This window comes from Schistocerca gregaria, chromosome 3, assembly GCF_023897955.1.
Source record: "Schistocerca gregaria isolate iqSchGreg1 chromosome 3, iqSchGreg1.2, whole genome shotgun sequence".
Lineage (NCBI taxonomy): Eukaryota > Metazoa > Arthropoda > Insecta > Orthoptera > Acrididae > Schistocerca > Schistocerca gregaria.
In genome coordinates, this window is record NC_064922.1 from 228,440,408 (window position 1) to 228,467,998 (window position 27,591).

At 39.6% G+C, this 27,591-nt stretch overlaps 1 long non-coding RNA gene across 3 annotated transcripts in view; it reads left to right on the forward strand.

Annotated features, from left to right (window-relative positions):
* LOC126356232 (uncharacterized) overlaps positions 1-21,720 on the forward strand; it is a 53,102-nt gene extending 31,382 nt beyond the window's left edge. For all 3 annotated transcript variants that reach the window (XR_007565612.1, XR_007565613.1, XR_007565614.1), the window contains exon 3: positions 21,218-21,720. This is a non-coding gene — a long non-coding RNA (uncharacterized LOC126356232). The remainder of the gene's footprint in view (positions 1-21,217) is intronic.
* Positions 21,721-27,591: the final 5,871 nt, after the last annotated feature.

Consider the following 27,591-nt stretch of genomic DNA (forward strand, 5'->3'; position numbering starts at 1 on the left):
TGTTTGTCCTTACTGGGCTCGGGTATGGGTATGACAGTAGCTTGTCGCCAGCACCTAGTAAATATGCCATCTGCCCAAATGAGATTATATGCATGAAGGGGAAAGTGTTTGCCCGCAAGAGGAACATGCTGTGACATCTGAATGTGAACATCGTCTGGCTCTGGGACAGAAGATAAAAATATCTACAAAATAGTGGTCCATGGTATTGGAGATAGCAATAGGGTCCACAATGACATCATCTGCTACGGTCAGGCCACAAATCAGGGAATTAATCTTGGTTCTAGTGAGCTGACAGAGGTTGACCCACACAATAGAAGAGGGAGTGAATCAGATAAATGAACTAGTATAGGAAATCCAGCTAACTTGTTTGCTACGCCGAAGAATGCAATAAAACTGCACACACAACTATTCATTATGGACACAATTTGCCATTGTAGGATGGTGGTTATAAATGTGGAGAGTACATTTCCATGTGTGAATTTTATCAGTGCATGTCTGAGTCAACCTGCGGACTGGGGTATGGTGCGGTAAAGAAGAAGTGCGCGGTATGGAGAATCCTGCAGCAGTATGGATAACATTTATAAGGCATTCTGCCTGGTCATTACAACTGCAGAAATGTTGTTCATCAAAGGTCACGAGGGAGGATTAAAGCCTCCAGTTGGCCAATTGTTTTACATGCAGGTGGGCTACTATTCAGCAAAAAGATAGCTCATGGAAAATGGGCACTCGAGTATGTGTGATAGAGAACAGACCACTCACGATTACAGGCAAGCTGGCAGTGCAAAACAAAAGGTCCAAAACGCCAGTGTGTGGGGCCTGAAAGGAACATGGGTGCTCCAGTGTTAAGACATGTGAGCTTCTGTTGACTGAGAATGTCAGCCAAGAGGGAACGTGCCTGAGATGTTCTCAAAGAGCCCCAAAGGTAATGGTGGGCATTAAAGTCACTAATCAGCAAAAGGGGATGCAGGAGCTGATCAATAAGTTTGAGTAAATCTGCACTAGTGATAGCAAATGATGAAGGGCTGTAAACATTAGCAAGAGAAAAGGTGAAATGCGGAAATAAAATGTAGAGTGCAACAGCTTGCAGCTGGGTGTTCAATGAGCAGGTTTGGCTATGGACACCATCTTCAATAAGAAGCATGACTCCTCATGAGATGGCATGCCATCTTCAGGTGGCAACAAAGGAGACTGGAACAAAATGTAAGAGATCAAAGTGGTCACGAGGACACAATTTCATCGAAGACTCACTGCTACAGGGCATATAGGCTGGAGAATCCAGTTACATGAAATCTTTGGAGGTGTCAGCATTCTTCTTGGATTGGCCTGCAGGCTCCAGGACACACAAATGCTAGGAAGTCAGATGGGTGAGGTTACCAGGTGGCGACATTGTTGGAAAGGGTCTCCAAGTCAGGGAACAGGGAAGGAAAAGATATTTTCCTTTGTTTGATTTCTTGGAGCCATTACAGTTGGTGAATAGTGACTCAGACTTTTTTTGGCTGGAGGGACATAAACAGTCTTCACAGGAGTGTTCCTTTTGTCCTTTCTGGCCTGTCTGTTGTGGAGCAGGTGATTTTGCCAACAGGGGCAAAGATTTGATTGCTTGTTGCACAGCTGTAGGAGAAGGAAATGGGGAAGCAACTATGATACTGGGGTGATTTCACAACTGCAGTACTGAATTGGTGGTAACAAGTCTGCATGGCCATGCCCATCATGGATCAATGTGTAATAAGAATGATACTATAAGTTCTGGATGATAAAATGCAGGGCTTTTGACTAGCCAACAACTTGCAAGCAACAGGGTAGGGTACCTTTCCCTTCATCTGTATCTCCTGAATGGCTCACTCAACAAGATACATGGGACACTCATGGGATGAGGTGGCATCTACACAATTACTATTGATACAATGGGGACAAGGAGGCAGGTTATTGCCCTCATTAGCATCTGTACCACAAGTCACACATTTGGCCTTGTTTTCATAGGATACGTAAGTGAGGTTATAATTCTGACACTAGTAGCATGAGGTTTGGAATGTACGGTTGGACCGTGATGACTTCATAGCCTGCCTGAATCTTCTATGGAAACACTACTCAATCAAATGTGAGAAAAGAGTGTGTGTAGGCACTGTGTTTGCTTCAACTATTTTCATTACTTGATGGATCACAGCGACACCCTGATCAGATAGGTAACGTTGCATTTCCCACTCAGTCATACAATCAAGCAGCTGAGAGTAAATAACACCACACAAAGAATTCAGTGAGCAATGAGCCTCAACATGAAAAGGATAGCTGTGGAAGAGCAAAACTGTAAACAGGTGTTGGGATTGAAAATCACAACTGGTCTCCAGAAGCAAAGTTCTATTACATAAATGAGAGCAGGATTTCACAGGGCCTGCTATTACATCAGCACCTTTCTGAATAATAAATAGATCAACTGTAGCAAAAGATTGGCCTTCCTCTGTATGTGACACCTTGAGGAATCAAGATGCAGTTGGGAGAGTCATTGACTCTTTAGCTTCATTCCATTTGTATTTTGCAGATGTAAACTGAGAGGAAGATGATGGGCTCATTGCGAAAAAACCCTGCGTAATTTCCGGTATCTCTGATGGTTCACTCCTTCTGACTGGGGACCCCCTCAAAGGGAGGCTTATCCACCTTAGGTGATTGTTCACACTTCCCAAACTCCAGATAGAGGGACCAAATGGCAATTAAGTAGGTAACAACTGAGGCAATCATTTCTCACTGGGCCTGGCCTGTACCAGGGGGTACATGCTAACCCTACCTGTTGACCCGGGGTTGGGAATTAAGGGTTACCCAGTCATCTGTTAAGCATTAAACATGTGGGCTGGCCTTCTGGAGTGCACAGGTAAGAAGAAGAAACAAAGAGAGACCTCAAACACTGAAGTGGAAGAAGGGGAGGAGATGGAGAATGAAGAAAGAAGGAAAACAAAGATGAGGGACTGTTCTTACACCAGGCTACCAAATCTTCAGAATGTTTTTTTTTTTTTTTTTTTCAAAAATAGCCAAGACATATTCCCCAGGGGAGGGGAAAAAGAACAGCAGGAAGATAGACATGCAGCATGGAAAGGGGAGAGGTGCTTCAAAGGCTGGGACCCCATGATAGCAAAGTATGAACACACCAAAGAGTGGTGAGCCCCTGGGGGGATGAGGAATGTTGGTGTATATAGAGGTGACATCAACAGTTATGAGCAGGGATTCAGTCTGGGATGGGTCAGAGGATTTCATTAGGAATTGGAGGTTATGTTGGACTTCTAGGATGGGATTACTATGACAGCTCTTGTAGTTGGATGAGTCAGACTGTTGGTGGAAGCCTTCTGTTGGGTAATCACTGTGATTTATCATAACAGTGGTACAGCCCTTGTCTGTAGGGTGTATGACTCACTCAGAATCTGTTTTAAGTTTGTGAATGGCTGTCTTTTCTTCATTTGAGTGTTTGGTGTTCTTAGGAAGGGACTTTTGGAAGGCTGACGAGGCCAAGTTGGAGGTAAGTAATTCTTGGAAGGTGACCAGGGGGTGATTAGGTGGGAGGGAGGTGGAGCATGGTTGAATTGTGTATGAAGTTCAAGTAGCAAGGTTCAACATTGGGATTATGCTAACTTTTATTGGAGGGATTGGTAACAAAAAATGTTTCCACTGCAGGGATCAGGAGGAGAGTAGGTCTTTGACAAGTCCAACATAGTTAAACCTGGGTGTGGGGCTGAAGGTAAGGCTTTTGGACAGGACTGAAAATTCTGTAGTGCTGAGGATTTTGCTGGAAGTGTTAACAACAGTTTTTGGTTTTGTTTGGGTTCTGGATTTCGTGGAGTGTTGAGCAGGACTTTTGGAGGATCTGGAAAATTGAAAAGGTCATCTGGGCAGGGTATGGGAGCAATGAGGCATTGAAAAAATGGTTCACTGTGGGTGGGATAGGTGTTGATAATCATTGGTGCTCCAAGGTGGGAGTGGGTTGTTGAAAGGCTGGTCAAACTATTGCCCAGTCACCCCTGCCAATCCGTGTCATACTCATCGTGTGCTGCACCTCACCATCTATGAAACGTGTGTGTCATGTGCCTAGCTCATGCACCTGCCATCCCTCCCTTCCACATTCCTATCCAGCAAAACTGCTGCCTTCCTCTGAGCCACTAGCTACCCATCCTCATATTCACTCATCCCTTGTTCACATCATTATTAGTGATGAAACGAGGAATGTGGGAGCTGACAAAATAGTTAGAACACTGGATTCATAGCCAGGAAGAACAGATTTTAAATCCCTTTTTAGCCATTTAGTTTTACAGTCCTCTTCCTGTCCTCTCTCTCTCTCTCTCTCTCTCTCTCTCTCTCTCTCTCTCTCTCTCTCTCTCCCTGTACCCACCCAATCCGACACAAACCCCACCCCATCCCAATTCAACCACCAAAATGCAATCCCATTACCATGTGCCCAGCCACCACAATGCAGGAGCACAGGTATGTGTGTGTGAACTCTACCTCATCAAAGGGTTTATTTTGAAAGCTAAAAGTTTTCTTTCTCTCTTGAGTTTGCCTGAATCAATGCTTCTGCTATTTGTTAACTGTCCTAGTACCACTGGGGTCAATATGACCTCATAAGCACATTGTAAATGTATATCTCCCTTGTTTTCAAAACTATTATTTTTAAAATATATGACTTTCTCCCTGCTGTGACCAGCTACCAGTGCATGTGAATGTAAGTGTAGTGTCGCCACACATCTTACTTAAATCAACTGCCAACTGTATCAGTGTGGACTGGCCACTAAAGGCCACTAATAGGAAGTGTGCATATGACACAGTCTCTGCTATGCCATTTACCAGTGGCTCACACTTGTATATGCATGGGACAGCACTGATTCACCCTCACTATGTTCCTTAGTTTGAATCACTCACATCAGTTAGTCTGTGTATCACTTATGTTGCACCTTCTGTATGATTCTTTTGTCTTGTTACATGTGGAGTTAAGAGAGGCTATTTCCATTATTGTTCAGAGATTTATGAATAAAGCAATATGTGTGTTACTTGGATTGGTTTCGTGTATTACTTGGTTACTACACTCCCTCCAGGTGAGGTGTATCCAATATTGTTTCATTCATTTTTATAGTGAAAACGCATTAACATTTACTTATGGTTTTTGCACTGAGTACCATGCAGTCAGTCTGTCCTCCGCTTTAACTGAATGTTTCTTGAATGTAGCATTTATGAAGCTAGAAAGAATAATGTTATGTTGAACAGGTTTATCTGAAATAACAACTGCAACAATGAAAATATTATTTCTGACTTATTTTCATACCCATCTTTACAGTTTCTTGTATCAGCTGTTGTTGTTTGCTTCCTAGTATCACTGAGGTGAATATGACTGCATAAGCATATTGCAAAATTATATATCTCATTTTCAAGGCTATTTGTTTCAAACTATATGACTTTCGCTCTCTAAGTCAGTTGTATATAGTGATGTTTTGTTCAGTTTGATACTCAGGCCTACTACACATTAAAATTTTTCACGTTTTTTTTTTTTTTTTTTTTTTTTTTTTTTTTTTTTTTTTTTTTTTTTTTTTCGCGGAGTACTACTGCAGTCAGTATGCCCCAATTTAAATTTCTTTTTGCTTCTTGAGCATAATATTTATGAATATATATAAATACGAGGTGTTGAGGACATGTAACCAAATGAATGGGTGGTAGTTAGACTAAGAAAGTTCTTCATTTGATTCCATGCAAACAGAAATGGCCTAGTGATGAACAAACAGATGTGTAGATGACATTAGAAAATATGCAATACTGACATGAAAACAAATGACTGCAGACTTATAATACATAGAAACATCTAAAGGAAGCCCTTATCCTGAGTAGATGTGAAGTAAGTCATAATGATGTTGGTGACAATAATAATGATGATGATGACTGGCATCTTGAGACTATGTGCCAGTGCCACACCACTGAAACAGCATGCAGATGGCCTAATACTTGATTACTGCACCAGGTCAGTGGTGCAGGCGAGCTTTCGGCAAATTTCAATGGTACAAGAAAGCCCCTTTGGCATGGAAGTCAAGTGGTGAGAATGCGTGCACACCACTGGCTTCATTAGCCAAGAATGCCTCACTATATTATGCTTCTGCAAACATGTCACACAGCCTATAGGAATTCTGTGTGCATCTGTTGCCAGAATATTTAGGGCCAGATTGGCAGCTCTGCAAACAGATTCATCCCAGTCAGCTTCCTTGAGCTCACTGACCATGCAGTTGATCACCGCCAGATGCTGCGCCACCCACTCCTCATCACCCCGCCCTGCCAGGGCGCTTTTCTACTGAAGTGTGATATCTCACTGGTGTTTGATTTCAGCCAAACAAATCAGCAGTTTTGTCTCAGGCTGTTGTAGTGAACTTTAAGTTTACAAAGACACTTTTAAGTGTGGACTTTAGTTTTTACCAGTAATTCAGATTTCTCCTTATTTGTCAAGGAAGGCTTAATTTTTTCACTGGATGTCTTTATTAATAGACTGTCCACAGGATAGTGATTTGTATTCAAAGTAGTGATCCACAGACTAATTAATGGCAATAATTGGAAAAGACTGTTTTTTTCATTAACAAATTTCCAGAGAGAACCTTTTGTGGACACCATCTTCAGTTTGTTAGTTTTTGGTTCGGTGACAAACCTTTACGTACCAATTTGTGCTTCAAAGATTCAGAACTGAATGTTAAGAATAAAAGGTGTTTTGTTTTGGATATGCACATGTTCTTATTGGAGATTCCTCACCATGGAACACTTCAGTGGTGATGGTGGTGATGGTGGTGGCAGTGATGATACATATATATGTGATTTCCAACAATAGCACAACTACAACTTTATCAACAAAACTAAATAGAAGGGATAAATTGTTACTCACCACATAGGGGATGTGCTGAGTCATAGACAGTCACAATGAGGAAGAATGCTAGAAATATTTCAGCATTTGGACAAAGACTTTTTTCAGAAGCAGATAACTCACACATGTATACACAACAAAAACTGACACAGATGGATCATGTCTCTGGTCTGTAAGGTCTGGAGGCAGTGGCCATGTGAATATGAGTTTTTGTTGTGTGAATATGAGTGAGTTTTTTACTTCTTAAGAAGGACTTGGTCCAAAATCTGAAATTTTTCTAGTATTCTTTTTTATGGTGGCTGTCTGTGATTAAACAGCACCTCTGTGTGTTGCGTAGCAATCAATACTTTCCATATTGTTGTCGTTCTATCCTAGACTTTTGACTGCTCAATAAAACTACAAAAATGTAGAAAAACAGAAAAGACAATCACTTCATGATCAGGACCTGGAAGCTACAGTGTTGTCTAGCTGTCATGTCATCCTTTGCCAATGGTGTCATTTGGATGCAATATGGAAGGGCATGGGTTGTGTCCACCTAAGAAGCCGGATGGTTCCAGTACAGTTAAGAGACAATATAACTACTTTCAGAGATGAAATTTTCTGCAATGGGATAGTATATGCCAGAGGAAGCTGGAACTGAGTCTTCTGGGAAGATCCTGTCAACAATGAGTTTATCAGAGTTGGGGTACAAGTTCAGGATGGAGAAGAATGTGGAAGGACACTGATCCTGTTTGTTTCAAAGGAACCATCTCAGCATTTGACTTATGCAACTTATGGGAATCTAGGAAACGTAAATTTAAATGGCAGCAAGGAAATTCAAATTGTGAGTCCAGTGTCTCGCCAGCACAGCATCTTTGCTTGGTCTGGATAGACCACTGGGACAAGCCTTACAATTGGATGTTTCACACAGATATGACCTATGTAATATGAGAATGAGAGTTCTTTTCTTTTCTCTTCTTATATTTAAGCTACATGTTATCTGAATGAGTTATAAGCCAAAGGCACCATCAAAGGTAAATTAACGACTTTTATTTGTGGCAAGGATAATGTTATGATACCTTGTTAAATACTTGTATAAAACAAAGCAAGAAATATGCTCTTCAATTTATTAATTCATGTATCTTCACTCTTTTTGATTCATGGAGTGGTAGTGTACGGACGTATGGTTGGATCTGTCATACCAGCGTTGTAAAAATGTGTATTTTAATCATTCATCAAAAGTATTATATAAAGTTTTAGAAAAGGAATATTTATTCACACGGTTATAAGTTCAAAGCCTATCTGTTCATCATTTCACTTGTCACCAAGATCCTGCATCAAGAGGTTTGGTGCAGACAAGAATAATTTACATGATATCCAGAGGAGCATTCCTGCATCAACATTACCACACTCAAGACTAAACACAATGGATTTAATGTGAAAGTAATGACTCAGTCTTGGTAGGCACCTATTGAACTTTGTTTACTTATACACTACTGCCCATTGCTACACCAAGAAGAAATGCAGATGATAAACGGTATTCATTGGACAAATATATTACACTAGAACTGGCATGTGATTACATTTTCACGCAGTTTGGGTGCATACATCCTGAGAAATCATTACCCAGAACAACCACCTCTAGCTGTAATAACAGCCTTGATACGCCTGGGCATTGAGTCAAACAGTGTTTGGATGGCGTGTACAGGTACAGCTGCCCATGCAGCTTCAACACGATACCACAGCTCATCAAGAGTAGTGACTGGCATATTGTGATGAGCCAGTTGTTCGGCCACCACTGACCAGACGTTTTCAATTGGTGAGAGATCTGGAGAATGTGCTGGCCAGAGCAGCAGTTGAACATTTTCTGTATCCAGAGAGGCCTGTACAGGACCTGCAACATGCGGTCGTGCATTATCCTGCTGAAATGTAGGGTTTCGCAGGGATCAAATGGTTAGAGCCACGGGTTGTAACACATCTGAAATGTAATGTCCACTGTTGAAAGTGCCATCAATGCGAACAAGAGGTGACTGAGACGGGTAACCAATGGTACCCCATACCATCACGCTGGGCAATAAGCCAGTATGATGATGATGAATACACGCTTCCGATGTGCGTTCACCGCGATGTCCCCAAACATGGATGCGATTATCATGATGCTGTAAACAGAACCTGGATTCAACCAAAAAAAAGACGTTTTGCCATTCGTGCACTCAGGTTCGTCGTTGAGTACACCATCACAGGTGCTCCTGTCTGTGATGCAGCATCCAGTGTAACCACAGCCATGGTCTCTGAGCTGATAGTCCATTCTGCTACAAACATTATCGAACTGTTTGTGCAGGTGGTTGTTGTCTTGCAAACGTTCCCATCTGTTGACTCAGGGATCGAGATGCAGCTGCCCGATCCATTACAGCTATGCGGATAAGATGCCTGTCATCTCGGCTGCTAGTGATACGAGGTCGTTTTGATCCAGCATGGCATTCCATATTACCCTCCTGAACCCACCGATTCCATATTCTGCTAACAGTAATTGGATCTTGACCAACGCGAGCAGCAATGTCATGATACGATAAACTGCAATTGCGATAGGCTACAATCCGACCTTTAACAAAGTCGGAAACGTGATGGTACGCATTTCTCCTTCTTACACGAGGCATCACAACAATGTTTCACCTGGAAACACCGGTTAACTGCTGTTTGTGTATGAGAAATCGGTTGGAAACTTTCCTCATGTCAGCCCGTTGTAGGTATAGCCACCGGCGCCAACCTTGTGTGAATGCTCTGAAAAGCTAATCATTTGAATATCACAGCATCTTCTTCCTGTCAGTTAAATTTCACATCTGTAGCACGTCATCTTCATGGTGTAGCAATTTTAATGGCCAGTAGTGTACTAGAAATACTGTGTTTCATTAAACAAATCAACAATGTCAATGGTTGTGGTGATTATTTGGCACCACACACTACTGGAAGCAGCAGTACATAATAGAGATGGGCAAACTCATTCATCCTTGGGAACTAGTTCACTGGTGATCACTCTTTTTTGTGAACTGTCCATTTTGACTTGTTCACCATTGATTTGTGCTTGGTATATGGTTCTTATGATAAATTGAAAATCAGTAGCATAGATGACTGAAGACGGAAGGTGCCAAGAGGAGGCAGTTGCCTCTGCCCTGGAGTACAGAGTTTTTACTCATAACAGAATTCTCACACACTTGTAATTTTCGTGATTCTGCAAAACCTCTCGTTTAGCCAACTGTAGTGTTATGTGGCTGATTTCAGTGAAATAATGTAAGGTGGTTCATGAAAAACTAGCCCCAAGTACAGACTGCTTGCCAATTACGCAGGATTTGTTGACCACTATGAGCAGAATAGGTAAACTTGTAATAATGAGGCAGTGAAGAAATAACAAATAAGCTAATGCAAACAACAACTTCAAAACAATAGATGACGATTGGTAGTCAACAGTTAGCAGTGTAGTATTCAGGGCCGATTTTTCGTGCGCCACCCTGTACCATTGAAATAATATTGTAGAAGTTACCATATTCTCTTTACAAAATGTGACACCAGACACTTGATTATGGCTCGCGGACTTCGTTCAGTTGTAAGTCAGTCTGCTTTCCATAACAATTGAACATGCTCTTTTACCTCGGATGAAAAAAAGAGAGAAAATGGCCACTCGTGTGTGCCATGAAGACTTTCTTTGTATGTGTAATAACAAAAAACCCTTGCCTTTAAACAAGTATTCCTTATGCTGTTTATTGAAATAGTGAAGTAAGCTGATATGCTGTTTTATTACCTGAAAAGGTGTATGTATTACATAATACATAATTTTATGTAATATAGGTAATTATTAAATACATTTTAATTACCAGTCATTGACACTCAATAGAATACCTGGAAAAGAACCAGAAGTTCAGAGTTCAAAAGAGATTTGAAACAGATCCAGAATGGGCGAGCGCAGTGAACGAAACAAACAACAACTCGATGCTGAACTATGAGCAAGTGATCACGCGAAGAAGAACAAGTCTGGCTGAGTGAGACTAAGACTGGGACCGAGACAGATGGGAATGGGACGAAGGCTGGAACAAGACCACCGGCGGGCCATTGCAGGAATCAGACTGACCATTTCCCGTTCCCGGGAACTGTAAGCAGAAAGCTGCGACTGAGACCGAGACAGATGGGAACGGGACCGAGGCTGGAACGAGACTGGCTGACATGCCACTGAAGGAACCAGACTGACCATTTCACGTTGCTGGGAACTATATGTAGAAAGCCGCGACCGAAGTGAACTATGAAAGACCGTTCCCTAGAATTTGTTCCTCGCTCGTTCCGTTCATCTTGATGAACCATTCCTATGGACCCATTAGTTCGCGAATGACCCATCTCTAGTACATAATGCAGATTATGTGTATTGACCTGCAATGTAATGATATTAAAGGTCTGTTGATATTGTTATCACTTAAAGTTCACCCGAGATTGTGCACTGCTTCATAAATTACCTTCAAAAAAAGTTTTCAACAATTCCTTCCAGTCTATTTTTCCAGTTATTGAAACAATTAATAATCCATTTCCATTTACACATCTCTATTCAATGGTGACTGTGACAGGACGGCACCAAGTGAAATATAACAGACCTTTCAATTGTTAAAATAAAAATTTTTGAGATAAATGATTCATATTATTGTTTCATTGTATTTTACAATATTATGAAAAGCAAAGTTGCTGGTCACCGCATGGCAGAGATGCTGAGCTGCAAATAGGCACAACAAAAAGACTGTCACAAATACATAAAGCTTTCGGCCAGTAAGGTAAGCCATTGTATTTGTTACATGTCCATGAGATTGGAAGTGATAAAACCATTGAAGGAGCAAATTAAAATTAGATGCTGCCTACAGATGAGACAAGCTGGGAATACTGATCCCAGCAGTAAAGGTAGGAAGCTGCTACACTGTATGTTTATACGGCCACACTTGGAGCTGTCTCTCTGGCAGTAGATAATCTCTTTTCCTTCCCATTAATATCCTTTTCGGAAAGTGCATTTCTACAGAAAAGATGAAAATTTGTACAAAGTCATCAGTAAAGTGCAACTTGACTCATTTAAATTCTATAAGACTGTGTCAGATAATAACCAGGTTCATTAGTTAACACACAGTTAAATTTACTTTAATTGAGAAATACCAGTACAGACACAATTTCATTTTATATTTTTGTCAAAAACTATTCACAATGGAGTCAAAGGAAATGGCCATTGTTGAAAATTCATTACAAAATGCAATATGCCAAGATGTTGGAAATCCGAGCTTGGTAACGGATGAAGGTAATGCACCAACTTGTGAACTGGTCAATGGCAAACGAAACAACAAGGTTGGCATCCCACTATCAATAAATGATGACACTGGTAATGTAACTAATCATGATATCATGGTAAGTCTTGGAATCTTTGTTTTTAATATATTTTTCCCATGTGGAAGTTTCATTCTATTTTATTTAATCATGATATCACTTTTATGATGCTCAATTTCTCAGTTCTCGCCAGGAAACATTTTTTCAAATAGTGATACTGAAGGGCACAACAGCGAAAATTCCTTTGTTTACTTGCTCACAAAGTCAAAAATGCAAGAAACAGTTCATAAAAACAATGTAAATACTAGTGAGAGACACAATTTGACACAACTCTTGCAACAAATAACACAACAGTTTACAAAACAACAGGAATATCAGGAAGGTGTAACACAACAACTTAAGGGTATGACATAGCAGTTCACAAAACATCAGGAAAATATAAGACAACAGTTTATATGGCAAAATCAGGCATTTAATGATTTCAGGAATAGTATTAGTCAACTGTTCAGTGAGGTGAGCAAAACTATATGCACTGAATTATCTGATGAACTATATGGAAGTTGACTGAGCTACGTAAACAACTAATACAAGAAATAATTACCAACATATCCTACAATATAAATATGTTAATGGAAAGAGTATCATCCATAGACGATAAACAGGAACAACTTGCAGGTGAGTTACAGAACCCTCATGAAGCATATTCTCGAATTCAGATGGTACAGCCCCAAGTGGATGCGTCAGTAAAAAATTGGATGTACACAGGCAGTGACCTGCAAGACGTGTGCAAAAACTTACCTACAAAAGTACAAAAGTTAAGTCTAAGAGTAGACCAGTTAAGTGTAGAGTTACAATTTCCCTAAAAACAGAGAGATGAGATATGTGCAGATGTAAAAGAAATAACTGAAAAAGCTGAAGCCAGTTTGCTGGATAAGGGCAGCACCCTTGCTGAAAAGGTAGTGTTAGAGTGCAAGATGTATGTACATACAGTAGAAGCAGCTCTAAAGAGAAAGGAAGTCAATTTCTAGCTGAAACAGATCCAGGTATAAAGGAAGCAGAGGAAAGGTTATGAGGCAGTATTGCTAAAACTACTGACATTACTGACAGATAACAAACCCATGGATAAGGATACTTTCAATGGTTACCCACAATACGTGGTTAGCCTGTTGAAGGAAAATAGTGATGGTTTCAGAATGCAACAACACTTGCCAGGAGCTGTAACTGTCAAGCAAGCACAGTTGCCATGCGCTATGTCACAAGTGAACATAAATATGCAAGTCACTCACAGCACAGCATCTTTGTCAACATTACTTGCAGATGAAGGATCACTTAGGCATTGGCAATTTCCGGTATTTACCTCTGAAGGGAAAAGAATAAACCCCATGGCCTTCATCAGAGCATATCAAAATGTTTTACCTCGTACCTGGACCAAAGCACAGAAAATTAGATTTGTTGTTGGATACACACAGGGTGAGTTTCTGCTATGGGCTACAGACATGGCAGAACATTGCAACTACTATGAACAGTTTGAGAGAGCCTTTCTGGATAAATATTGGTCTTAGGCCGTAAAAAGAGGCTCCATTAAATAGCAAACATGAAAGCTTACGGGCCTATTTTGAAAAATATGTGAATAAAACCAGATACTGGCTGAACCCAGTGTCTCAAGTTGATGTGCTGAAAATAACAAGAAACAATGCGAATAACATCCATTGACATTATAGTTGTGTGAGCTGTGGACCCGTCCTGCTGAGACCAAACTCGCCAGATAGGAATACATTTTCCTCATAATTCAGGTAGGAAGAATTCACTGATAATCAGTCTATAACGTTCCGAGGTTACAGTTACAGTATTTTCGTTATCGTCTTGGAAAAAGTATGAACAATAACATCTGTACCGGTTACAGCACCCCAGTCACCTTGGGACTACATAATAGTCTCTCATGCATTAGTTTTGGATTTTCTCTGGCCCAATAACAACAGTTCCGCTGATTTATCATGCCGTTCAAATGAAAATGAGCCTCATCACCCTTAGACAAAATAATGTTGTCATTTTGCTCAAGAATGGCCTCCAAAATGGTTCAAATGGCTCTAAGTACTGGGGGACTTAACTTCTGAGGTCATCAGACCCCTAGACTTAGAACTACTTAAACCTAACTGCCCGAGGCAGGATTCGAACCTGCGACCGTAGCAGCAGCGCGATTCCGGACTGAAGTGGCTAGAACCGCTCGGCCACAGAGGCCGGCAGTGCAGGTGGTCAGGTCCATATGTAGGAGGATAAGAGTCGAGAAACTTCAGGATAAGGAAATCAGGCACAAGTACATAACAGCGATCTCAGAAAGGTACCAGTTAGTTGAATGTAGTCAATTACAGTCATTGGAAAAGGAATGGACAAGGTACAGGGACACAGCACTAGAAGTGGCTAAAGAATGTCTTGGAACAGTAGTGTGTAAAAGCAGGAAGAAGCAAACAGCTTGGTGGAATGACACAGTCAAGGCAGCCTGTAAAAGGAAAAAGAAGGCGTATCAAAAATGGCTACATACTAGAACTCAGGAAGACAGAGAAAGTTATGTTGAAGAAAGAAACAAAGCCAAACAGATAATTGCAGCATCCAAGAAGAAATCTTGGGAAGACTTTGGAAATAGATTGGAGACTATGGGTCAAGCTGCTGGAAAACCATTCTGGAGTGTAATTAGCAGTCTTCGAAAGGGAGGTAAGAAGGAAATGACAAGTACAGGGTGCTTCAAAAAGAATACCACAACTTTAGGAATTTAAAACTCTGCAACGACAAAAGGCAGAGCTAAGCACTATCTGTCGGCGAATTAAGGGAGCTATAAAGTTTCATTTAGTTGTACATTTGTTCACTTGAGGCACTGTTGACTAGGCGTCAGTGTCAGTTGATGCTAAGATGGCGACCGCTCAACAGAAAGCTTTTTGTGTTATTGAGTACGGCAGAAGTGAATCGACGACAGTTGTTCAGTGTGCATTTCGAACGAAGTATGGTGTTAAACCTCCTGATAGGTGGTGTATTAAACGTTGGTATAAACAGTTTACAGAGAATGGGTGTTTGTGCAAAGGGAAAAGTTCTGGACGGCCGAGAACGAGTGATGAAAATGTAGCACGCATCCAGCAAGCATTTGTTCGCAGCCCAGGAAAATCGACTCGCAGAGCTAGCAGAGAGCTGCAAATTCCACAGTCAACTGTATGGAGAGTCCTACAAAAAAGGTTACCCGAACGTCAACTACCCGAGGCGATGGATCGGCCGCCAGGCAGCCTGTGATAGAGCACTTCATCACTGGCCTCCAAGAAGCCCTGATCTTACCCCCTGCAATTTTTTCTTATGGGGATATGTTAAGGATACGGTGTTTCGGCCACCTCTCCCAGCCACCATTGATGATTTGAAACGAGAAATAACAGCAGCTATCCAAACTGTTACGCCTGATATGCTACAGAGAGTGTGGAACGAGTAAGAGTGTTGGGTTGATATTGCTCGAAGGTCTGGAGGGGGTCATATTGAACATCTCTGAACTTGTTTTTGAGTGAAAAAAAAACCTTTTTAAATACTCTTTGTAATGATGTATAACAGAAGGTTATATTATGTTTCTTTCATTAAATACACATTTTTAAAGTTGTGGTATTCTTTTTGAATCACCCTGTATTTTGGACAGGTCAGGAAAACTGCTGGTGAATCCTGTGGATGCCTTGGGCAGATGGAGGGAATATTTTGAAGAGTTGCTCAATGTAGGTGAAAATACGATCAGTAATGTTTCAGATTTCGAGGTAGAATGGAATAGGAATGATGATGGAAATAGGATCACATTTGAGGAAGTGGGGAAAATGGTCAATAGATTGCAGTGCAATAAAGCAGCTGGGGTGGATGAAATTAAGTCGGAACTCATCAAATACAGTGGCATGTCAGGTCTTAAATGGCTACACAGGATAATTGAAATGGCCTGGGAGTTGGGACAGGTTCCATCAGACTGGACAAAAGCAGTAATCACACCAATCTTTAAACAGGGAAACAGAAAAGATTGTAACAACTACAGAGGTATCTCTTTAATCAGCGTTGTGGGTAAAATCTTCTCAGGTATTATTGAAAGGAAAGTGCAAGTATTAGTTGAGGACCAATTGGATGAAAATCAGTGTCGATTTAGGCCTCTTAGAGGTTGTCAGGAAAAGATCTTTAGCTTACGGCAAATAATGGAGAAGTGTTACGAGTGGAACGGGGAATTGTATCTATGCTTTATAGATCTAGAAAAGGCATATGACCGGGTTCCTAGGAGGAAGTTATTGTCTGTTCTACGAGATTATAGAATAGGAGGCAAGAGCTGTCTACCTGCCCACATTAGGGAAAAACTCATTACCATCCTGGAACACAACAATGAATACTTTCTTTCTGTCCTGGACTCAATAGATTTGATATACGAAGAGAGACCAGTACAATCGAAGACTGTTAATATGCAGGTAGTGCCATAGAGATTTATGGACTAATAAGTGAACAACGGATTCATAGTACAACACAGATGGTAACCTTACCCCACACAGACCTATGGTAATCGTCCCTACAGAAATTAGCTTTGTCAGCCGCACCTTATCCAAAGCTGAACGTTGATATTCAGTTATGGAGTTGGAGGGTTTGGCTGTAATATGGTCATTTAAAAAGTTTGGATATTGCCTTTGGGGTAAACATACAAAAGTATACTGTGACCATCAGTCCCTATAAGTATTGTTAACTTGTAAATTGCTTCACCAAGGATAACCAGGTGGTGTACGTATCTTCAAGAATTCAGTTTTGAAGTAGTGTACATAAAAGGAAACCAGAACATAATAGCTGATGCTCTTTCTTGATTACCACAAAGCTTAGAGGAATTAAATGATCTTTCAGAGCAGGAAGGGGAAATGGAAGACAAAACTCTCTGACCATACTATGTCCACATGTGTAAACACATGGAGAAATTACAGCAGGAAGACACACACTGGAATAAGGTAAGAGCAAAACTTATGCAAACTGGTGATGAGGTTTTTCACAATTCACAAAAGTACTCTGCACCATAGGAACTATCCCAAACAATAACAATGGCACATGTGTGTGCCAGAGGAATATGTGGATGATTTTACCATGTCTGTATACAATACTGCAAAGTGCACTGACAAAATAGGTAAATATTGTTATTTCCACAACCTTAGACAAAGAGTATTACTGGTGGTAAGAAAGTGTATTGTCTGCTAGAAAACAAAACATTCTAACATCTCTAAACAGATTGAACTACAACCCATTGTGGCTAAAAAGGAAAAAAAAAACATCTAGAGAAGGTATCTGTGGGTGTGGCTGGACCCTGTCCCAGAGGTAGGGGTAGCGTAAAGTATATAGTTGGTTTGTATGATATTTTCACCAAATATGCAAAACTGAAGACTGTACAAAACAATACAGCCAGTTCAATTATAAGACAAATCAAACAAGATTATTTTGTAAGAGTAGGAAAACCAGAAGTCATATTAATAGATAATGCCTCATTGTTTGTTGGATGTAAATGGAAAGAGTTTGTAGATTCCAACCAAATCAAACACATTTTAGTATCCAAATTTCACCTCGAAGCATCTCCCATAGAAAGAGTGTTTAAGGAATTCAACGGGTTGTGAGGACCTATATGCCCCATAAACATACCCAGTGGTTTGAATACGTCACTCCCTTCTTATAAGTTGTTAACAACCTTCCACATACATCAACTAGATTTACATCAAACGAGCTAATGTTCAATTGCAAACAAGTAGGTGAGTGGGAGAAGCCTTTGCCCAAGATGGCGATACAGGAATTATCACTGGAGGATAAAATACAAGCAGTAATCAACCTTGAAACCTGGGCTAAAAACACTAAAGGAATTTATGATAGAAAACTGAAACATACAACACAATTTTATATAGGACAAAAGGTGTTACTTGGAACACATCCCAAATCCACAAAAATTGGATGGTAAGTGGCAACTACTATGCACTGGACCATACATAATTACTAAAATCCCCTACCCGGGAGCATACACACTGATACACACGAACACGTGTAAAGAAAAGGGCTTTTACCCACACAAAGACTTGAAAATGTTTATATATTGACAGAAGGGCTGTATACCCTGTAAGTTATACAAATATATAATAATATTAGATTTACACTGCTAGGAAGTCACATTCCAGAATCTATGTTGTTAGTTGTTAAGGATAACTTTTGTTTGCATTTTTTGCTTATATATCTAATGTGTAAGTGATGAGTGGTTGTAATGAGGAAGACTTTTACTTTTATGCGTCTAATGATGACAACAGTCTAAATATAGTGCTTTGCTTGTAGCTCAGTTGTAAACAAATAAATGAACTTGTTAAATGCACGGTAGCGTGCACTGCAACAACTTGCCATGACCCAAGTTGTATCAGAGCGACACAGCACATACGCATTGGGAAACAAGCTGGTCAACAAACCACAAGCGCATGCATGCCAGACAGGCACAGCTGGAAGTGTTAGAACCTCCAAAACAAACAAACCTGATGAGATACAGCCTGCACTAGCATTTGTAAAGCTTACTGAATAAAGAGGCATAGAAAATTAAGGGAGAGATTTACTACACCTGCGACTATCTACACAATACACACACACAAAAATAAGTTAAGGGATAATATACACAGGAAAGGTATGCTAAACTAGGAGATATTTACTTAAGCTATGCTACTAAATATGTACTATACTAACACATTTAAGTACTGGCAGTGCACACACTAATTATACTTGGTACATGAGAAAAGTCTTGCTGAAGGTAAACGAGCGAGTACAGTATAAGCGGCAAACTGAATAAGAGGCCACACCATGCCTCTAATACACTTTATCTTTCAGATTTATATGGAATGACATGAAATACGTTTTGTGATAAAACAACTGCACACTGAAGTGAATGAATACATGGTTGAATATATGAAGAAAGTATTAGTACCCACTGATCCACTATACACTTATCTATGAAGATTTAGTTTTAAGTTAGTATTAAGCTTATTCTTCCAGGGAACGATGCAGTGACACGTCCGAAAGTGAAGAAAGATAAATGCTTGTAGAGTGTTAGGTACCATACAAACATAAAAAAGGACCGCACTGCAAGTAAATATAGCTATAAGTTTATGATATGTATGAATGTGATAGTGTAAAAGTATGTGAAGAAGAAAACAGTTGCACTATGTCACATATCATGATGCTGAACTGAGTTTGAGTACTACCAAATTATCAAGGGGTCTAAACTTAACTACTGTGAGAATTGACTACCTACGAAGGCATCAAACACCTGGATTACATTAAAATTTTTATGCATGTTTGTTTCTTATGTAAACATTGTGTTATGCTCATTATACGTAACATATTGTATTTATGATACAACTTTGCAAAACCTCAGCACATGAAATTGTTACCCTTTATGCAATGAGCATTACAAGTAAATACGCTGCACTTTTAAATAATGAACAAATATTTGATACAACTGGTATCGTCAGATTTGAGTTGTGCTTAGAAACAACAAATTATTTTGTTTTTGGGATCACCATTAAGTCTATTAATGAGATGTAACTGAGCACATAAATGCCTTTCTGTGGAATTTCCGCAACCCTATAGTCTGTAGATCCTTCCTGGAGAAAGCTAGAGAGGCAAGGACATGCATAGTTATATGGGCGGTGCGTAGTGTCTTTTGTGGCGACTATTGTTTACTTCTTTGATTCTTTTTGAATTGATAAATATGCTCAGTCAAGAAGTTACTGTAAATTGAAATGAAATGTTTATCAATTTATGCTATAAATGAAAACAGAATCTATTATTTTATAAACGTTATATGAGGCATGTATAATCAAACACCTGTAAAATGTGTACTCATATAACTGGAATCAAATAATGTAATGAAAAAGAAATCTGATAAAATGTACTAAAACCAAATGACAAGCAATGACCCTACATATAAAAAGGGGAGAGAATATGTTACACACTATAATGCATATGAGTGACGATAATGGCATTTCAGCAAATGAATAGGATAAGTGTATTTTGTAATTGTATTTGTATTTTATTATGTTATGTGTACAGTATGCAGAAACGACAGTGCAGGAAATTTATGTATTGCAACTGTATGAAACACTCCTAAAAACAAAGTGCAAAAACATGCCAAACCTGGCTGCAAAGTGTTACATGTACATGTGTTAAAACAATATGTGGGTGTGCATGTGGTAAACTAAAAATGGCAATACTTCATGTAACACGAATTTTTTGTGCTCGACAACGTCATACAAGCAGCAAGGAACTTACCTTGTCGCCGGATGTTGGATGTACGGCTGGCTTCCCACAGAATAAGTGAGAGCAACGAGGTGAAACAAATTCCTCAAGCCACTGATATGGAAACCAGTTGTTACCACATTGAAGATTTCACAAACGATCACACCGCTGAACACGAGCTTCACAAATTTGTGCAATGAAAGCCTCTGGCCTCATACTGTAAATATATGAGTGCAAACTGTGGCGATAATGGACATTGGGCTGTGTGCATGTACTTCGCAAGCTAACACTGTGCAGATGATGACTGACAAAAATGGGACTATGTGGTTACAGCACGCACTTTGTTAGGAGAGAAAACTTATATATGTATGGGTTAAAATAAGCTGACATGTCCATATTAATTGATAACCACTCAAGATAACTACAATGGCCAAAAATAAAGGTTATGCCCATTCCGGCCAGGATTATCAAACCTCAAAAAGGGAAAATAAGCTCAGCAACTGTGCACCTCCATATGATGTCAGTGCACAGGAGGAGGCAATTGTACTGAAACATATTATTTTTCTTTTCTTATACGTAAGTTATATGTAAACTGAATGAGTTATAAACCAAAGGCACCACCAAAGGTAAATTAACAGGTTGTTTTGTGACAAGGATAATGTTTTGATACATCGTTAATATCTGTATGAAACAAAGTAAGAAATACACTCTTCACTTTATTAATTCATGTCTCTTCTTTTGTTTCAGGAAGTGGTAGCGTAAGGACGTGTGCTTGGATCCGTTGTACGAGTAGTGTTAAAAATGTGCATTTTACCTGTTCATTAAAAGTATTATAAAAAGTTATTAGAAAAGGAATATTTATTTTCACAGTCATAATTTCATACCCTATCTGTTCATCATTTTACTCACTGCTGAGATCCTGCATCAGGAGGTTTGGTGCAGACAATAATAATTCACGCGGTACCTGGAGGAGCGTTCTTGCATTCAACAGTGTCACACTCAAGACTAAACACAATGGAATTAATGTGAAGGTAATGACACAGACTTGATAGGTGTCTATGGAACTTGGTTTACTTATACTGAAAATATTGTACTTCGTGTGACATATCGACAGTTTCAATGGTTACAGTGATTATTTGGTACCGCACACTACTGGAAGCAGCAGTACATACTGCAAATTATGTTTATTGACCTGGAATGTAATGATATTAAAGGTCTGTTGATATTGTTGTCAGTTAAAGTTCACCCAAGACTGTGCACAGATTAATAAATTACTTTCAAATTTTTGTTTTGAAATTATTCTTTCCAATCAATTTTTCCAGTTATTCAAGCAATTAGTAATCCATTTCCATTTCCACATCTCTATTCACCATTCAGTGTTGGCTGGCCACCATATCATCCTCTGTCCTTGGCTTCATTCATATGCATTATGGAGAGGCATGTGGTCAAGCACACTGTTCTTCAGGCCATTGTCAGATTGCCATATCTTGGAGCAACTGCTTCTCATTCAGGTAGCTATCATTTGGAATCACAAGACTGAGTGAAAACTTCCAGTTCTCCCACCAAAGAAAAATTGCTGGCTGTACCAGGAATTAAACCCAGGTCCTCTGCATGGCAAATTATCAATCCTCTCTCCATAACATAAAATATGTGCACTAAAATTATCTCCATGTGACGGTGTCTACCTGCACTGTTCAGTAAGCTCTCAGTCTCATTGACTGATGTCTTGTATAATAGCTATAAACTGATTTCTAGAAAAAACAATCCTGTTGAAGGAATATCTGCAATTGAGCATTATATCAGCAGCTGAAAATACTGCTGCAGTTGTAAGATTCTTTTTAACACATGACCAGTTTCGGGCTCTTGCACTATTTGGTAGCACACCACGTCTTGTACATGTCCACCACAGCGCTTGGAGTGACAGCACCAAGTTATGACACCCGAAACCGGTCATCTGTTAATAAAAGAATGTTACAACTGTATCGGTATTTTCAGCCCCTGGTGATTTCTAGAAACTGTGCAAAAGATGTAAACTGTACAGATTTCCAGGTAATGTCCCTTTTTCCACGTTATCCCTAAAAACATTGTAACAATGAAAACAATCAATTATTGACAAAATTATTTAATTGGACAGATAAAAAGTCTATTCACCGAGTGGCGGCAGAACATGCACATATAAAAGACGGTTGTAATTGGCAAGCTTTCAGGGCCAATAGTTCCTCCTTGAGGCATAAGTGTTGGAGCAGAAGTAAGAGGGATGAAGAAAAAGGGCTGGAGAGGTCCAGGGAAAGGGTAGACTTTGGGACAGTCACCCAGAACCGCGAGTCGGGGAGACCTATCGTACGGGATGAGAAGGAAAGACTGATTGTTGGGGACTGCATTGAGCGAAATTTGAAAATCTGATTGGATTGGATTGGATTATTTGGGGGAAGAGACCAAACAGCGAGGTCATCGGTCTCATCAGATTAAGGAAGGACGGGGAAGGAAGTCGGCCGTGCCCTTGCTAAGGAACCATCCCGGCATTTGCCTGTAGCAATTTAGGGAAATCACGGAAAACCTAAATCAGGATGGCCGGACGCGGGATTGAACCATCATCCTCCCGAATGCAAGTCCAGTGTGCTAACCACTGTGCCACCTCGCTCGGTGAAAATCTGAGAGCTTAAAGGTGGAATACAGGGTAGTATGCAGACAGAGATTACTGCTTAAACATCATGCATGAGTTAATAAGAGTGAAAAGATAAGTGGATTGTACGTAACAGAGGCGGGAGGGGGGTGGTGAAAAATAGATGAGTAAGACGATGTAGAAAACTAAAACGGAGTGAAGCAAAGAGTAGTTATAAGGAAGAAATGCTGAGACGGAAGTAATTAACGTAAGTTAAGACCGGGTCAGTGGTGAGAACCAAGGACATGTTGTAGTGCTAGTTCCCACCTGTGGAGTTCTGAGAAACTGGTGTCTGGGGGAAGAATCCAGATGACGTGTGTAGTGAAACAGGTGCTAAGGTCACGATTGTCATGTTGTGGTTTAATGTGGCTAGAAGTATGTAGCTGGCCTTCAGTGAGGACGAGATCAACAAGGAAAGTGGGAAGGGGTTCAGAATACGACCACGTGAAATTTAATTGGGAGAAGGTATTCAGAGATTCCAGAAATTTTAGCAGGTCAGCCTCACCATGAGTAAAAGTGGTAAAGATGTCATCAATGTATCTAAACCAAACCAAGGATGAAGACTTATCGCCCAAGAAAGCCCCCTCCAAGTGACTCATGAAAAGGTTGGCACACGAAGGAGCCATCCTGGTTCCCATGGCCGTACCCCTGATTCTTTTATATGTCTGGTCCTCAAAGGTGAAGCAGTTGTTGGTAAGTATAAAGACGATTAAGTTGAGTTCAAAGGATTCCATAGGTTTGGAATCAGGTGGGTGTTGACTGAGGAAACGTTCAGTAGCAGACAGAGCATGTATGTGGGGGACGTTAGTACAGAGGAAGGTGGCATCAATGGAAACAAGCAAGGTGTGTGGTGGGAGTGGGACGGTCAGATTTCAGACGATCTAGAAAATGGTTGGTATGTTTGATAGTGCTACAACATGTCTTTGGTTCTCGCCACCCACCTGGCCTTAATTTACGTTAATTTCTTCCATCTCAGCATTTATTCACAGTGGCTACTCTTTTCTTCACTCTGTTTTAGTTTTCTACATCTTTCTTTGTCTTATCTGTCTATTTTTCACCACTCACCTCTGTTATGTACAATGTACTTAGCTTTTCACCTTTATTAGCTCACGAAAGATGTTTAAGCAGTAACCTCTCTCCTGCATATTACTCTGTCTTCCACCTATACATTCTCAGGTTTTCAAATCTCACCTAATGTAGTTCCCAAAAAATCAGTCTTTCCTTCTCATCCCATGCATTAAGTTTCTCCTGATCCATGGTCCTGGGTGACTTTCTCAAAATCTAACCTTTTGCTAGACCTCTCCAGCCCTTTTCCTTCACCCTCCTTCCTTCCCCTTCAACCCTTCTGCCTGAGGAGGAAGGCACCTACTCCAAAAGCTTGCCTAATTACAATCTTCTTTTATGTGTGTGTTCTGCCACTTATGGTGAGTAGATTTTTTTATCTATCTGTCAAAAATTGATTGTTTATGTAAGTTAATTAGTTTTACAGAAATTGAAATGCATTACCGTAAAGTTGGAATGTTAGTCTTTTGTAATGAACTATGTCATTAAGTCCATAAATACATACTAACTCATGTGAAAATTTCCAAGCTGAACTATAGTCAAAAGTTCAAATCAGTGATATCATTTGATTAACAGATTTTCCAGTGAAACTAGCTGGATAAAGAATTCTTCTTATGGAGCAACCACAGCTTTGTATGTCTATTTTGTAAAACGGAGAAACTGCACCACAGCTGTTTAATACACACTCTCTTATTGTGTACAATAATAGATTATGGACTAAGTTGCTGTTCTGCAGTTCCCTTATTTCACAAAATAAAACTAGCTGCATCTTAGGAATCAGTATACTGAAAATAGTGCATTGAATAATGAATTTAAATGGGGACAAGCACAGCTAAGGTTTTGAAATATTTGAGTACCTACAATCTGTATACTACTTAGAAAATATATGGATATTGAAAAATAAAAAAAATAGTAGAGCTGCAGTAAAACAGATGGGAGTTCCAGCTTGCTCTCCTTTAACCAACCACATAGAAAAAGTGATAGACTTCAGCAAGGCAAAGGAACAAGTTGGATTTAGAAGTGGATATAGTACAATGAATCATTTTAATTTGTATACAAAACTGGAGAATAGAGCAATGGGTAAGAATGACCACTTTGCCTGGGATTCCTTGATTTTGAGAAATTTTCGAAGTCAGTTCAACAAAATCTGCCCTAGCAGTCCTTGGGTAACAAGGCACTGATTCAGTCTTTCCTCGTGATCTGTTTACAATTCATCAGGCCACAGTCAGACCAGAGGTTCAAAACCACTAGTCTCAGAAACAATAAAGCAATTTTTCAGATCCTAAACTGGGAGAAAGAAGAAGGAATACACGAATAAATGACTGTAACTGAATCAACTTTGTTTGCTGATGTAATTTTAATATCTGCCTCTTGTGCAAATAAAAAAAGGAATGAAAAATCTGTATTGTGCAATTTGGAAAGTAAAGCTGAAAATTAGTTACAATAAGACTAAAATAATGAATAACCAACATATTGAAAAGAAATTAGTATAAATTAACAATATAATCACAGAACCAACTGTAAATTGTTGTATTCTTGTTTTTTCTGTTGAATCCTGTAACTAGATGGACACGAAAGAAATAAAGCAATAAAAGTGGGATGAAAAGTTTAAGCTGAAAATGATTTCGAAATCTAAACCTCTGATCTGTCTGAAAACAAAATTTTACAACTTGTTTGCATTGAAAGTTTTACTTATGGCAGTAACATGTGGCATTTTAATGTGAAAACCTTTCAAAAAGTAAGGACTGCTCAAAACTAATAGAGAAATGAATGTTGGAAATTACTAAAAAGACAGCAAAACAAATAAATGGATCAGGTAACAAAAGACAGGAAAACAAATCAATGGATCAGTTAACAAACGATTGGAAAACAAATAAATTTGTCATGTAATTATGACCACATGGAAATAAAATGGAGGTAGGGAAGGCATATAGACATAACAGTGGATTGTAGATAGTCCAAGAAAGCTCTTTGCTGGGTCCCAAAATGACTTAACGAAAAGTGAGCAGAGGACATTAGAAAACATGCAGGAGCAACATGGAGGCTTATGACTACAAGCTATAATGCATGAAAAAGTGCAGGATAGATATTTATCTAACAGTTATATCACATGGGTACTGCTACTGATGTTGACTATGATGTTCATATGAAAATGCTTAGCTCTTGTTCTACTGTAGTTTGGTTTCATCTCATGGAGCAGTTTTTCATCTTACTTAAAAGTGAAATTTCAAGATGACATCACTCAGAATGAGACGTTTTGACAAGTTACATTTTGTAATTGGTCTAATAAACTAAAGTTATGTTACATAAAAATTACTGTTCCTATGTTTTCTTACGGTTGTGCAATTACTCACAAATAGAGAAAGTATTTCAGAATTTTACTCTCGTGAAAATCACTACCAGATAGGCTAAATTTTCTTTTGTTGGTAATAATACACAGATGCAGTCCTTGTGATTCAAATATATTATTGAATTCCCTTAGTGCTGTAGTTACTTGCCTACTTTGTGTTTTCCAAATAAAAATAACATATTTGTGATTTTCTAATTAAAAAATAGAGAACTATAATCTTTTAAAAAATAGCTATCCAAACTGAATAACTTCCTTTTTTCTAATAAAGAAACTATTCAGTTAGTGGTCAATGTTTTATGAATGGCTTCTTGCATCCTTAATGCTTCATGTATCAGTTCAAATGATTACTTACACTTTAAACAAATGCCCTTCATTCTTCTGACCTCTTATCTCCTTTACCTGTGTGCTGGTACAGGAACTTATGATTACAAAAGAAGTCTACGACTCCTTTAATGGTCTATATGTATGTAAGTCTGGAATGTCCTCCCAAAACCCTGGATGGATTTCAAGCAAATTTGGCACACCAATGGTAAACTTCGCAAGTATCAGCACTGTGCGGTTTGTAACCTCCTAACTCCAATATGGAAAGAATGTGTCCCCCCACCCCACAGATCTTGACGTATAGGTTGCCTTGCAAGACAGGTGTGTTGTGTTGTGGTAGTATGAGCCTGCCTTGTCAACCTGATTTGCTGGGAAGCCTAAAAGTCAGCACACAACTTGTAGACTGCCCAGCTCGCCAGGTGTGTTGTGGCAATAGTATTGGCATGGTTTTTTTGACCTATTTTGCAGGAGTTAGATGTGCGGATGGGCATAGCAGGTGAAAGTTTGAGACAGATAGGGGAGGGGCTGGTCTGTTTGTGCAAGTGTTTGGAGCTTATAGGCACTCAACTCTGAAGTTACCAGTGACTGGGGGAGGAGGGGGGGAAGGATTGGGGGAGGGTGGGGGAGGATAAGCAGAGGGATCAGGAAGGCATGAACAGAGTGAGGGCATGAGTGGGTGGACAGAGAAATGGAAAAAGGAAAGAGAAATAGAGAGAATGAGACTGA